An 11,291-nucleotide genomic window follows, 5' to 3' on the forward strand; every position below is an offset into this window, starting at 1 on the left:
ACACGTTGGTAAGCTGTCTTGTGGCAACTGACGAACTGAAACAAACGAGCGTGTTGTGTGTGCAACAGCGCGACAAACATTACCTGTCCTTTTATTAACTGCACAAGTAGTGCTGGTCATAGCTGCTGACTACCTGTGTAAGGCTGTCATGGGTCTGTAGCTCTGTCACCGTTTTAGGGAACATATTTAGTTTTAAAGTAAGTTTCCGGGCTTTTCCTGCCTTTCTGGAGGGATTATATTTCACTAAAAACGATCTAATATGCATGTCCACATGATTATGCATTATTATAATTATAATATATTAAAAAACACACGCTGTATTTTAAAGAACATACATTAAGAAGCAGATTATATTAGATTTATATTTTAAATAAGACAAAATTTGGATTTTACAGCAGTAAAATTATTGTATCTCTACAGTTTAAAAATGTAATAAGCTTTGCTCCTGCACAGAGTGGATAGTGAAACAAATGGAATCATCATAAATACATTATTTCATATTTATTACTTCCCCCTCCTCATTGTTTTATTATTGTAGCTCTAGTAATAAATAATAATGTAAGGATTCTGGATCAGCACCGTGATGCCCATAGTATATACAGTATTCTGAAGAAGGTCTAAAACGTCACTGTGTGTGCGTGCATGTGTGTGTTTTATTTAGATGGATTTTTAAAAAAAATATTACTCATGATATAACATTGTCCAGACATGGCTGGTAAGGACATGAGGAGGAAACAGTAGGAGCTGTGTGAGGCTACTAAAGGCAGTGCTATAACATTTTTCTGTCATCATTTTATTATAGATTAAGTGCAAGAGTTGTTAGGTGTGGATAATTAGATTATAGTTTATTGCAATAGCAAGTTGTGCCTTGTTCTCAGATAGACAGCAAGTGGAGAGTGATATATGAAATGATGGAATGGAAGGAAGAAGAGAAGCAAAGAGTGATTCACAGGCAGAGCCTAAATTATTTCTCACAGTTTTTTGTTGCATTATGGTTCCAAGCGCCGTCACCAATCTTTGCATTTTGTTATTATCTCATGACACTTGTTTAATCAGCTACCATCTCTCCTATGGACTTTTTACTGTCTACAGCATAGGTGTCAAACTCTGGCCCGCGGGCCAAATTACATTTGGCCCGCAAAGCCATACCAAATTATTATTAGAGCTGGCCTACTGGTATTATACAGCTAATATATATATTGTTTAGTATTAAGCTTTGCTCGTTCCATATTCAGTTTTTCAGCAAAACTTGTTTGAGTCCATAAGAAGAGATTCATTCTTAAATCTGGAGGAAGATTCTTTTTCTCAATAAATATTAATGTTAGCCCGCGACCTTGTTCCAGTTTTGAATTTTGGCCCACTGTGTATTTGAGTTTGACACCCCTGGTCTACAGTCTCAGAGCAACACAGCCCTGCCCTTCCCATATTAGATCTTGATGAATGTGTGTTGTTGTTATTCAGCCTGGCTCAATGTGCCCCTTTTTAACTTTGAGCACCCGCCCCTTTAAACCTCTCTGCACGGCCCTGCCTGTCACAGTGCTCATGTTGGTCGCTTTATTTAACTCAAGGTCACTTTAAATCACTCATACTGTAAACTGTAAAGCTGCTACATTTTAAACCCCTTCAAGGTCACTTTATATCTCAATTGTAAATTGTACATGTTAGACTGTTATTAACCCTTTTCTGCCTCAAAGTGTATATTTACTCCCCTTACCTTAGTCTCAAATTGTATATTTATTCTTACTCTTCCTGTATTTATTGTTTTTCTCTCTTGCACTGAATGGAACTGGAACCTCGTCGTCTCGTCTCTCTATATACTGTACTGTATATAGCAGAGATGACAATAAAGTTTACTTTGACTTTGACAGTGCTACACTATCCAACAATCAAGCCAGTGGATTATCTACTATAGAAGCACCCTAACTGGATAGCTAGCCTAGAAATTAAGTACAGACTTGAGAGCTCCACGGCATCAAAAAAAATCCTAGATGTCAATTTACAACAACAGTGTTACATGATTGCAGGATGCTTTCAGTGGTCATTGAGACAAACCTCTATAACATCCAGCAAACTGAAGAACATTCCCCAGCTTACTTTCTATGCATATGTTTTTATGTTTTAGAAGCTGCTTGGATGTAAAATTTTGCTCACAACCCTGAAAAACACTTCACTAGATTTCAGATCTAAATCATTCTCAACATAATAACAGAAATACACATTCATTTGAAAAATACAGTACTTTTTTCATAAACCTATTTTAATTTAATTACTTTGCATTTAAAATTGGAGTATATTTCAGCTGATATTATGTCCTGGTCAAGCTCTTGAATTAAGGCTTAAGTCTACACTTGGGAGGTTTTATTTTCAAATCTATGCTGATGGCATACGTGTTAAAAAAGTGAAAGTGAAATTTGGGTATTGAAATTGTAATTGTTGCTGCAGAAAACCCAAGATTTACATCTTAAAATCTACAGGGCTCAGTTAACATGTTACAAATCAAAGTTTCCAAGAGCATATTTAGGAAAATATTCAATAAGTATGACTTGTTTGGAAGGGAACTTACAAACCTGCACCTGAGCAAAATGCAAGACCAATGGAGATGTTTGCCACAATGCACGGCACAACATTTGCCGAAACATGGTGCACACCATATCAGCACAAACACCCCATGACAAATTGTCAAGCATGCAGTCATTGAGTTGTCCATGAACTCCTCTGTATAGCAAAGTGATCTACAGTCAAATACAAAACCATCTGTTCAATAGCTTAAGTTTAGCCCAAATTAAGTCATGCAACAGGAAAATGATTCCAAGCACAACTGCAAATGTACAAGAGAAGGTTGAAAAGAGTCAAGGCATTGCAATGGCCCAGTTCAGACTTCGACCCGCTTAAAATGAATTGATTGAAATGCTATGGTAGGTCCTTAAGAGTACTGTTCATATACAAAAGATTATAGCTTCAAGTTATTGCTGCTAAAGGTGGTTTTACAAGCTGATCATAGCTAAAGAAGAAAAGAATCAAGATACTTTAATGTTCCAGCCAAACTCCGTACCTCAACCTCAGTCCCGTTGTAAATGCCGGCAAAGCCACTTTACTTTGCGCTTTTATTTTGAAAAGTACCTCAGCACTTCCTCTTTTATTGTGTCAGATTTCCTGTTCTGTTCTCAGCGAAACGACACAAACACGTTGCTTCAGAGTGAGTAAAAACGTTTAATTTTTGAAAATACTCGTGCAAACTATGTATTTTATTTATCTGTCACATGCTATAACTTTGAAAGTTTACTCAATGTGGTTGAATTCGTTTTTTATTGTATATGCATGTCATTTGTTTGTGGTGTAGAAAGACTGGCTAAGAGATGTGCATGGAGGAGGTTGGCTAGCTGGTTCAGCATGATTAGCACCCTTGGAAGCAGAAAGAGGTTGGTTTAATGATGCAAATGATTGTTTATGTATTTAAGAGACAGAAAGGTTGTCGTTTATTCATTTTATTAAGTGCTGTAACATAAATAGTTTAAAAACTATTGATTTATATCAATGTCACTATTTGGGTTAATCAAAATCATTTTCTATAGTAAAATGTGAACATTTCTGCACTTTCTACTTAAATGTTTAATGGTATTTGTTTGTGCATCTTTATAGTTTTCACGGTGCCATATTGTCGGTGGTTTAAAGACACTATCTCTACTTTTAAGATTAGGCTTAAAACTTTCCTTTTTGCTAAAGCATATAGTTAGGGCTGGACCAGGTGACCCTGAATCCTCCCTTAGTTATGCTGCAATAGACGTAGGCTGCCGGGGGATTCCCATGATGCACTGAGTTTTTCCTTTCCAGTCACCTTTCTCGCTCACTATGTGTTAATAGACCTCTCTGTATTGAATCATATCTGTTATTAACCTCTGTCTCTCTTCCACAGCATGTCTTTTATCCTGTCTTCCTTCTCTCACCCCAACCGGTCGCAGCAGATGGCCCCACCCCTCCCTGAACCTGGTTCTGTCGGAGGTTTCTTCCTGTTAAAAGGGAGTTTTTCCTTCCCACTGTCGCCAAAGTGCTTGGTCATAGGGGGTCATATGATTGTTGGGTTTTTCTCTGTATCTATGAAGCGCCTTGAGGCGACTTTTGTTGTGATTTGGCGCTATATAAATAAAATTGAATTGAATTGAATTGAATTGAATTAAAGAGGAGAGGATAAAGTTGCATCAGTCGAAGCTCTCTGCATCACGAGTGGTAATTCCAAGTGGGCAGCTACACCCGTCGCAGGACCTTAAGAGACCTTTGCATACAACCTTGGCTACAAACCTCAATGAACTGAAGCAACTTTGTAAGTGTAATTGTTTGTTACAATAATTACACTTAACTTTTGCAACGGCAGTGTTTGTATTTAGCATTTGATACAGAATTTCATACCAAAACACATTAATTAATCCCTAAAATGCAACGGAAAGGTTTCTAGTACTGCTAATGACATTTATTGTGACATATTAAAGGATAGAGCCATGTGGCAAGGCCAGTATGCTTTCTGTTGCCTGTAGTGCACAATGCCAGTGTCTTTTTCCCATAAGAATCATCTGATGTGGACCCACTGAAGCTGAAGCTTCGTGATCTAAACAGTAATTTGTCCCAGTTTGTATATCATGTGAACACAACACCCTTCGACCTCTCTGATGCAAGTCACATAAACTAACCAGAAAGGTGGCACCCTTCTTTGACCCTTTGTCCATTTATGGACTTATTTCTTTATTTAAATTCTGCCATGTTCATATTTCACAATGTTGCTATTTCTGACCAGCTTTTTGGTTCAGTTGTACACACATAAAAGAAATTCAAAGGATATAGATACATTTTCCCCAATTTTTTGTTTTGCTCCCTGTCCTTGAAACTGATGTAAATAGAAGGGTTTGGAGCTACTCCTCCAGCTATTTCTGCTGGAAGTTGTTCAACTATTTCTGAGTGATTACTACCAAACGGCAACATTGTAGGAAGCTGCAGGCTCGGAGCCAAAGGCAATACATCTGTCAGCGGCATAAGCTCATTCTACCACTTTTTCCTTATGTACAGCAGTACATGAGGAAAAGTACTCTCCCAGGTCATGCTGCATTTCACTTTAGTAGTACTTTAGGAGTTTTCCCTTCTAGTATTTGGGAGAAGGGAAAGGAAATTACAAAGTCATCATCATTAGAATATTTTCAAATCCCTCTGGGTCAAACCAAGTTTATTTTGGGTTGTTAAATACTGTGACACATTGCAAGATTAAACTGTGCCTAGAAAAGTCGTGTTGAGAAAAAACATGCAAGTAATACTACTGTCATGTGGTGTTTTAATCAACCACAGCACCAAAACTGGTGACATTATAAAAGGTCAAGGTCAAATTTATTTATATAGCACATTTCAAACAGCCGATGCTGCACAAAGTACTTAACAATATAAAAATGGTATTAAAATTATAAAATATACTTTTAAAGTCATGTAGCAAAGAAAATGTTTCTTAAAGAAAAGTATTTTGTCTATCTCTCTCTCTTTAGCATGCTTCTCATTCATGTAGTTCTTCTTTTCAGGCTAAACTTAGTTTGAGTCAGATAAACGAAAAGGTTACACACTGCAGATTCAGAATACAATGTTCCATAAATCAGAATATTACAAAGACAACATATCAAATGTTTCTGATGCTTGTCTTTTACTTTTCATTCTTTCACTTCAATTCAGTTTTATTTATACAGCACCAAATCACAACAACAGTCACCTCAAGGCACTTTCTTTTGTAAGGTAGACCCTACAATCATACATACAGAGCAGAAAAACAACAATCATATCACTCCTATGAGAAAGCATTAGTTGATCCATTGTGGAAACCCCTAAAGGCAGCAGACAGAATATAAATGGGACCTTCGTGGCAAGTTACTCATGCCACATAGCTTAAGATACCCCAATACCATCACAGTGAAATGGGGTACCATTTTAAGATTCTATATTATTGATGATAATGGCTAGGGCTTTTATTTGAGATTGGGTCTTCCATTTCCAAAGTTGGCAGACGTTTTGTGTGGGTTCACAAAAAGAAATGTCTTTTTTGAGAATAGAATGTAGAGCAAGTAAATTATCAAACGGCAAGGAAATCCATTTGATAATAATCAAAGAAATTACAGAAACTTTGTTGAAGGTATTACCACTGATGGACTTCTGTGGTCGGAAGGACAGAAAAACCTCAGAGGAAAGCATTTCTCTACAATTTACACAAGCTAAAGGAATGAGTACACAAATAAGCTGGTGATGAAAAGCATCAGTCATACAACCTTCACAGGCAAACACCAGATATCCGTTCTTTATACTGAAGAACGGATATCTGGTGTTTGGTTAGCATGCTTCGGCTTGCCTGGCTCTCTCAGAAGGTAACAAAATCCACCTCTCAGCACCTCAAAAGCTCACGGATTAAAATGTTACATGCTATTTCTGAAATCAACTAAAAACCTTATTGTGAAAATGACAATTCATGGTATCACAGAACTGTAACTGGGACTATTTCTTGGCAAGGTGCAGCATCTTTCCAGGATCTGCTGCCTTTGGAAAGAATCGTGCAGAGCCAGTATATATACTAAGCTAAGCTGAGCAATCTCTAGCTGTAATTTAAATTATTAATAGTGTTGTGGTTCGCACATTTGTCTAACAAGGAAAAGCTTCCCAGTCCAGTCCTGGTAGGAAACACAAATATCTTGAGGGTTTGCATCAAGAAAGGCATCGACCATAAAAATCTTCCAAATCCAGCATGCAGAGCTGTAGAGACCCCTTGTGAATAAGGGAGCAGTTGGATGTAGCTTTTAATAATAATTAAAACCTGAAATAAAAGAAAAACACAAGACATTTCTGTGTGCAGTGATAGGTTGATGGCCATCCATAAAGCAGCGGTAGAAACCTCAATGGATCCTGACATGAAAGTCCACCATAACAGTAACATTTGCAATCAGATTTTACTGATGCGTTTGGTATAGTATATGAGCATGAACTCTGTTAAAAGGCCATGCACTATGCCAAGTAGAAGTCAGAAATCTAGAAAGAAGAAGGATGTATTAGGTTCATTTGGGGAAGGACGTGGCTCCTTAAAAACTTAAAAATAGTTTAATCATTAAAGCACTGATGTCACTGCTGGAAGAGGAGGCCAGCCCTTTTACAAGGCGTCAGTGAAGTAAGCTGTTTGTAGAGTGCACCGTATGGTGTAATTTAAGTACTCCTAATAATATTCCAAGTAAGCTTGTGACAGAGGTCAGTCCAACTTGAGTCTAACTTTATTATATGAAATGCACAAGCACACAGATACGGTACATATAACTACTTCAGAGCATATTTTAATTTAAGGTGCAATCAAAGAACACTTTGTCTTCAGCTGGATTCATATTAAGAAATTCTAACTTAAAAAAACAGTGTGATCAAAAAATTGCGTTCTGACTCAGTGAAGTTCCTTCTTGAACCATATTTGGGAATGAAAAGTGAAATTCCATGTTTCTAAAGCAAGATTTATCGGACCGCTCAATCTCTGACCACTTCCTGATTCACAAAGCAGAGATCTTATCTATCCCCTCCTGTAAACAGTGGGCACACGAGAGGGTGTTGGCTTTCCTTTCAAAGCAAAATATATTTGCACACATCTCCTTTTACTAATCTTTGGTGTTTTAAACTGTTTACTGTTGCTTGCTGATAGCATTTATTTCAACACACTGTAAACAACAAACTTATTGCTCTGGCATTAGCAGACTTACAGTTTGTGGAGTTTAAATAGCCACAACATAACTAAGTTTACAGCAGTATTTTACAGTTTTGAGTTTTTGAACTTGATTGTAGCATTGTCAGCTGCAGTCTTAGGATTGCTTAATGAATCACCGTTATATTCAAATGTATTTTTTATCATTTTTATATGTTATATATTACCATACCATATTATTTTGCAAACCAGGCTGAGAGACACTTCTGTGTATGGACTGCAATTGCTGCCTAGCACTTGTAAAATAAAAAATGTAACTAGATGTTTTTCAGCTGTCTATTTGTTGTATTACTCAAACATGCATTTTCAAATGTATGAACATCTGTACCTCTTATATTTTCAACATTTAGTAACATTTCTGAATTACTAAACGACTTCAGTTGTTTGCCTTACATTTTTGTGTTTTGCTGCAGCATATTTTTCCTTACTTAAATCTATTTTACATATATTATACACACTGAGTTGCTCACATGGTAGCAACTCCGTGCATTAAGGCACACAGACGCAGTCAAGATGACCTGCTAAACTTTAAAATGAGCAAATAAATTAGTAAAAATAGTCGTTGACGCCCAATGGGCTGGTTCGAGTATTTCAGAGACTGCTGATCTATTGGGATTTTCCAACTCAGCTATCTCTAAGGTTTATAGAGAATAGTCTAAAAAGGAACACATCCAGTAAGTAGCAGTTCTCTGGGTGAAAGGCAACAGTAAGTCAAATAACCAAAGAATTTGGCATAAACAAGATGGATTCATCCTCCTTTAATAAAACACCTAAATAAAAAGAACATTTTTATTTACATCTTTTTCCATTTCATTTCCAAACTTAGTCCAAACTACAGCTGCTGAAATGGTGCAAAATTATACATATATGGCTGGATATTTTCATAACATTTTTGGTATGCTGTGGCAGGCTGCATAAATGTTTAGGGTAAACCATACATAAGATCTCATTGCTTACCCTTGGCTGAAATGCTAAAAAGTGAGGTTACTGGTATTACTTGCTTACCTTCTGCTCATCCAGCAGGTGGCATGCTTGCAGAGTTAGCTGAGTTCAGTTCACATGAAACCTAAGGACATTCATAGTGTATTTGACTTATTTGAATGCAGTTTCCGGGCAGCACGGTGGCACGGTGGTTAGCACTGTTGCCGCATAGCAAGAACGTCCTGAGTTCAATTCCACCATCAGGCCGGGGTCTTTCTGTGTGGAGTTTGCATGTTCTCCCCGTGTTTGCGTGGGTTCCCTCCGGGTACTCCGGCTTCCTCCCACCGTCCAAAGACATGCAGCTTGGGGATAGGTTAATTGGATAATCCAAATTGCCACTAGGTGTGAGTGTGCGAGTGAATGAGAGTGCGAATGGTTGTCTGTCCCTGTGTGTTGGCCCTGCGACAGACTGGCGACCTGTCCACGATGTACCCCGCCTCTCGCCCTATGACAGCTGAGATAGGCTCCAGCGCCCCCCGCGACCCTAAAAAGGATAAGCGGAAGCGAATGGATGGATGGAATGCAGTTTCCATGAAAGTGTTATGTATGTATGTGTGTATATATGTATACACATACACACACACACTGTGTGTGTGTGTGTGTTTCATAATTAGTCATTACTAGGTCAGAACTGTAGTAGTTCAGGCTTTGTGTAATTTGCATGTTCTCCTTCTACATGGGTTTCTTCTTTGTACTCTGGCCTCCTCCAACAGTACAAAGACATGCATGCTAGGTCAGCTGGGGATTCAAAACTGTCTGTAGGTGGAAATGGAAGTGTGTGAATATCACTTCATTATATACAGGAACATGCATGCACCTGTATAAGCTAAATCACAGTCACTGTGGAGGTAATTCTAGCTGCATTCTCTTAGTTTACATGTAACTTTACCTAATTTGTCCAGCAGGTGGCAGAGCTGTGACAAACTTTATTATGTTATAGTGTAGTTTTTCTCCAGTAATATTAAGAATATTCCCTTTAACAACCGCGGGCAATGTCTTTATGGAAGAACAATGTGATTTTGGGCGGGGGGGATTTTTTTTTTTTTTTTTTTTGCATTAGCTTTTAAACAGTCGGGATCACAATTATTTTTTCTCTTTTTGAATTTTCTATTTACAGGTAATATTGACTGAATTGCCTGTGTTTAAATGAATCATTATAATAACTTCATGACACAGAAATAACTGTAGTTTAAAAAAAAATAGCTAAAATGCTAAAAAAAATAATAATAATAATAATAAAATAAAAAAAATTTAAAAAGCATCTGTCTTTACATAAAATATATTATGCTTTGACCAAAAAAAATGTCCCAAACAAGGAAACGATTTACCTACAGTCCTCAAACCTAAAGTGAAAGAGCCAGGGTTCCTGTTTCACTGTAATTAATTAACCACTCACAATCACATTGCACAGCTTGTTGCAGTCCTCTAATGCAGCGAACCCGTAATCCTATTAGTCATCACATTTCCTGTCCGACTTTTTATAATTCTGTCTGCTGCCAGTCACCTTGTTGCCGAGCTCTTGTGCAGCCACAGCAAATGCAGCGTTGCCAGGTTGTTTCCTCATTTCCAGATGAGGCCACAGTCATAAAACCTGTCTCCTTACACAAACATAATTCTAAGACTCTTTCACTTTTCATATTTGATGCGGATTAGTACAAGTTCTGAATCTAATTCTCATTTTCAGCTGTTAATTTAGATATTAATTTTAAAAATAATGGGCTCCAGTGAACTTTCTCAGCTTGTAACATGCAATGTAATAGCAGAGAAAAACAGAACCAGAAAAACTGCGCTTGGAAACCAGTTTGTTTAATTTGCTAAAATCAAAAACTCAGAACAAAATGTAAGTAGCATTGTGCTCTGATTGTACTTAATCTACTTAGAATCAGTACAATTGTAAAAGATTTAAGTATCAGAAGGGCTATAATACATTATTTGCAGTAAAGCTTTCGGGAGCGGCCTCCATTGGCTCATTTTACAGTGATTCTGCAGTTTTTCCTCTAGAGGGCGTGCTTTCCCTTCATATGAATAGTATTTTACTGGGAAATTCAAGAAACACTTGATTTCCCTTCCTGTCACAAGACTGCCTATCTCACTCATTTGTGTGGTCAGTGAAAGTGAGTCATGATGGGAATCATTCCATCATGACTCACTTTCACTGACCACACAAATAGTGTGTGTGTGTGTGTGTGTGTGTGTGTGTGTGTGTGTGTGTGTGTGTGTGTGTGTGTGTGTGTTATTTGATTTTAATCCACCACCAGCATGAGTTCAAAGTGATTGTGAGTTCAGATTAGATGGCATTATGAATTTAAGAGGACAGACTGAACTCGACACAGACAGACTACAAGACGGTCAGACATACAGATTAACCGTGACCGCACACACACACATAAATGACTGGGGACACAGATAGTATGTGCTACTTAAATTACCATGTAGTTTAATCTACTCATACAGTTTTTTGTTTGATGCCTATCCTATATTTCAGTCCATCTTCATTTCAGTATACTTTAATAAGGATTTCTATATTTATCGAGAAGCATAGATTTATATTTAACAATATCAT

The 11,291-nt window shown here is 37.4% G+C and overlaps 1 long non-coding RNA gene across 1 annotated transcript; it reads left to right on the forward strand.

The window, feature by feature from the left end:
• Positions 1–3,160: 3,160 nt before the first annotated feature.
• Positions 3,161–3,672, forward strand: LOC148098003 (uncharacterized). Its single transcript, XR_015716708.1, has 3 exons — positions 3,161–3,196; positions 3,341–3,419; positions 3,640–3,672. It is a non-coding gene; the product is annotated as an uncharacterized LOC148098003 (long non-coding RNA).
• The last annotated feature ends 7,619 nt before the right edge of the window (positions 3,673–11,291 follow it).

Source organism: Neolamprologus brichardi, chromosome 17 (assembly GCF_056152115.1).
Source record: "Neolamprologus brichardi isolate AB-2024 chromosome 17, ASM5615211v1, whole genome shotgun sequence".
NCBI lineage: Eukaryota > Metazoa > Chordata > Actinopteri > Cichliformes > Cichlidae > Neolamprologus > Neolamprologus brichardi.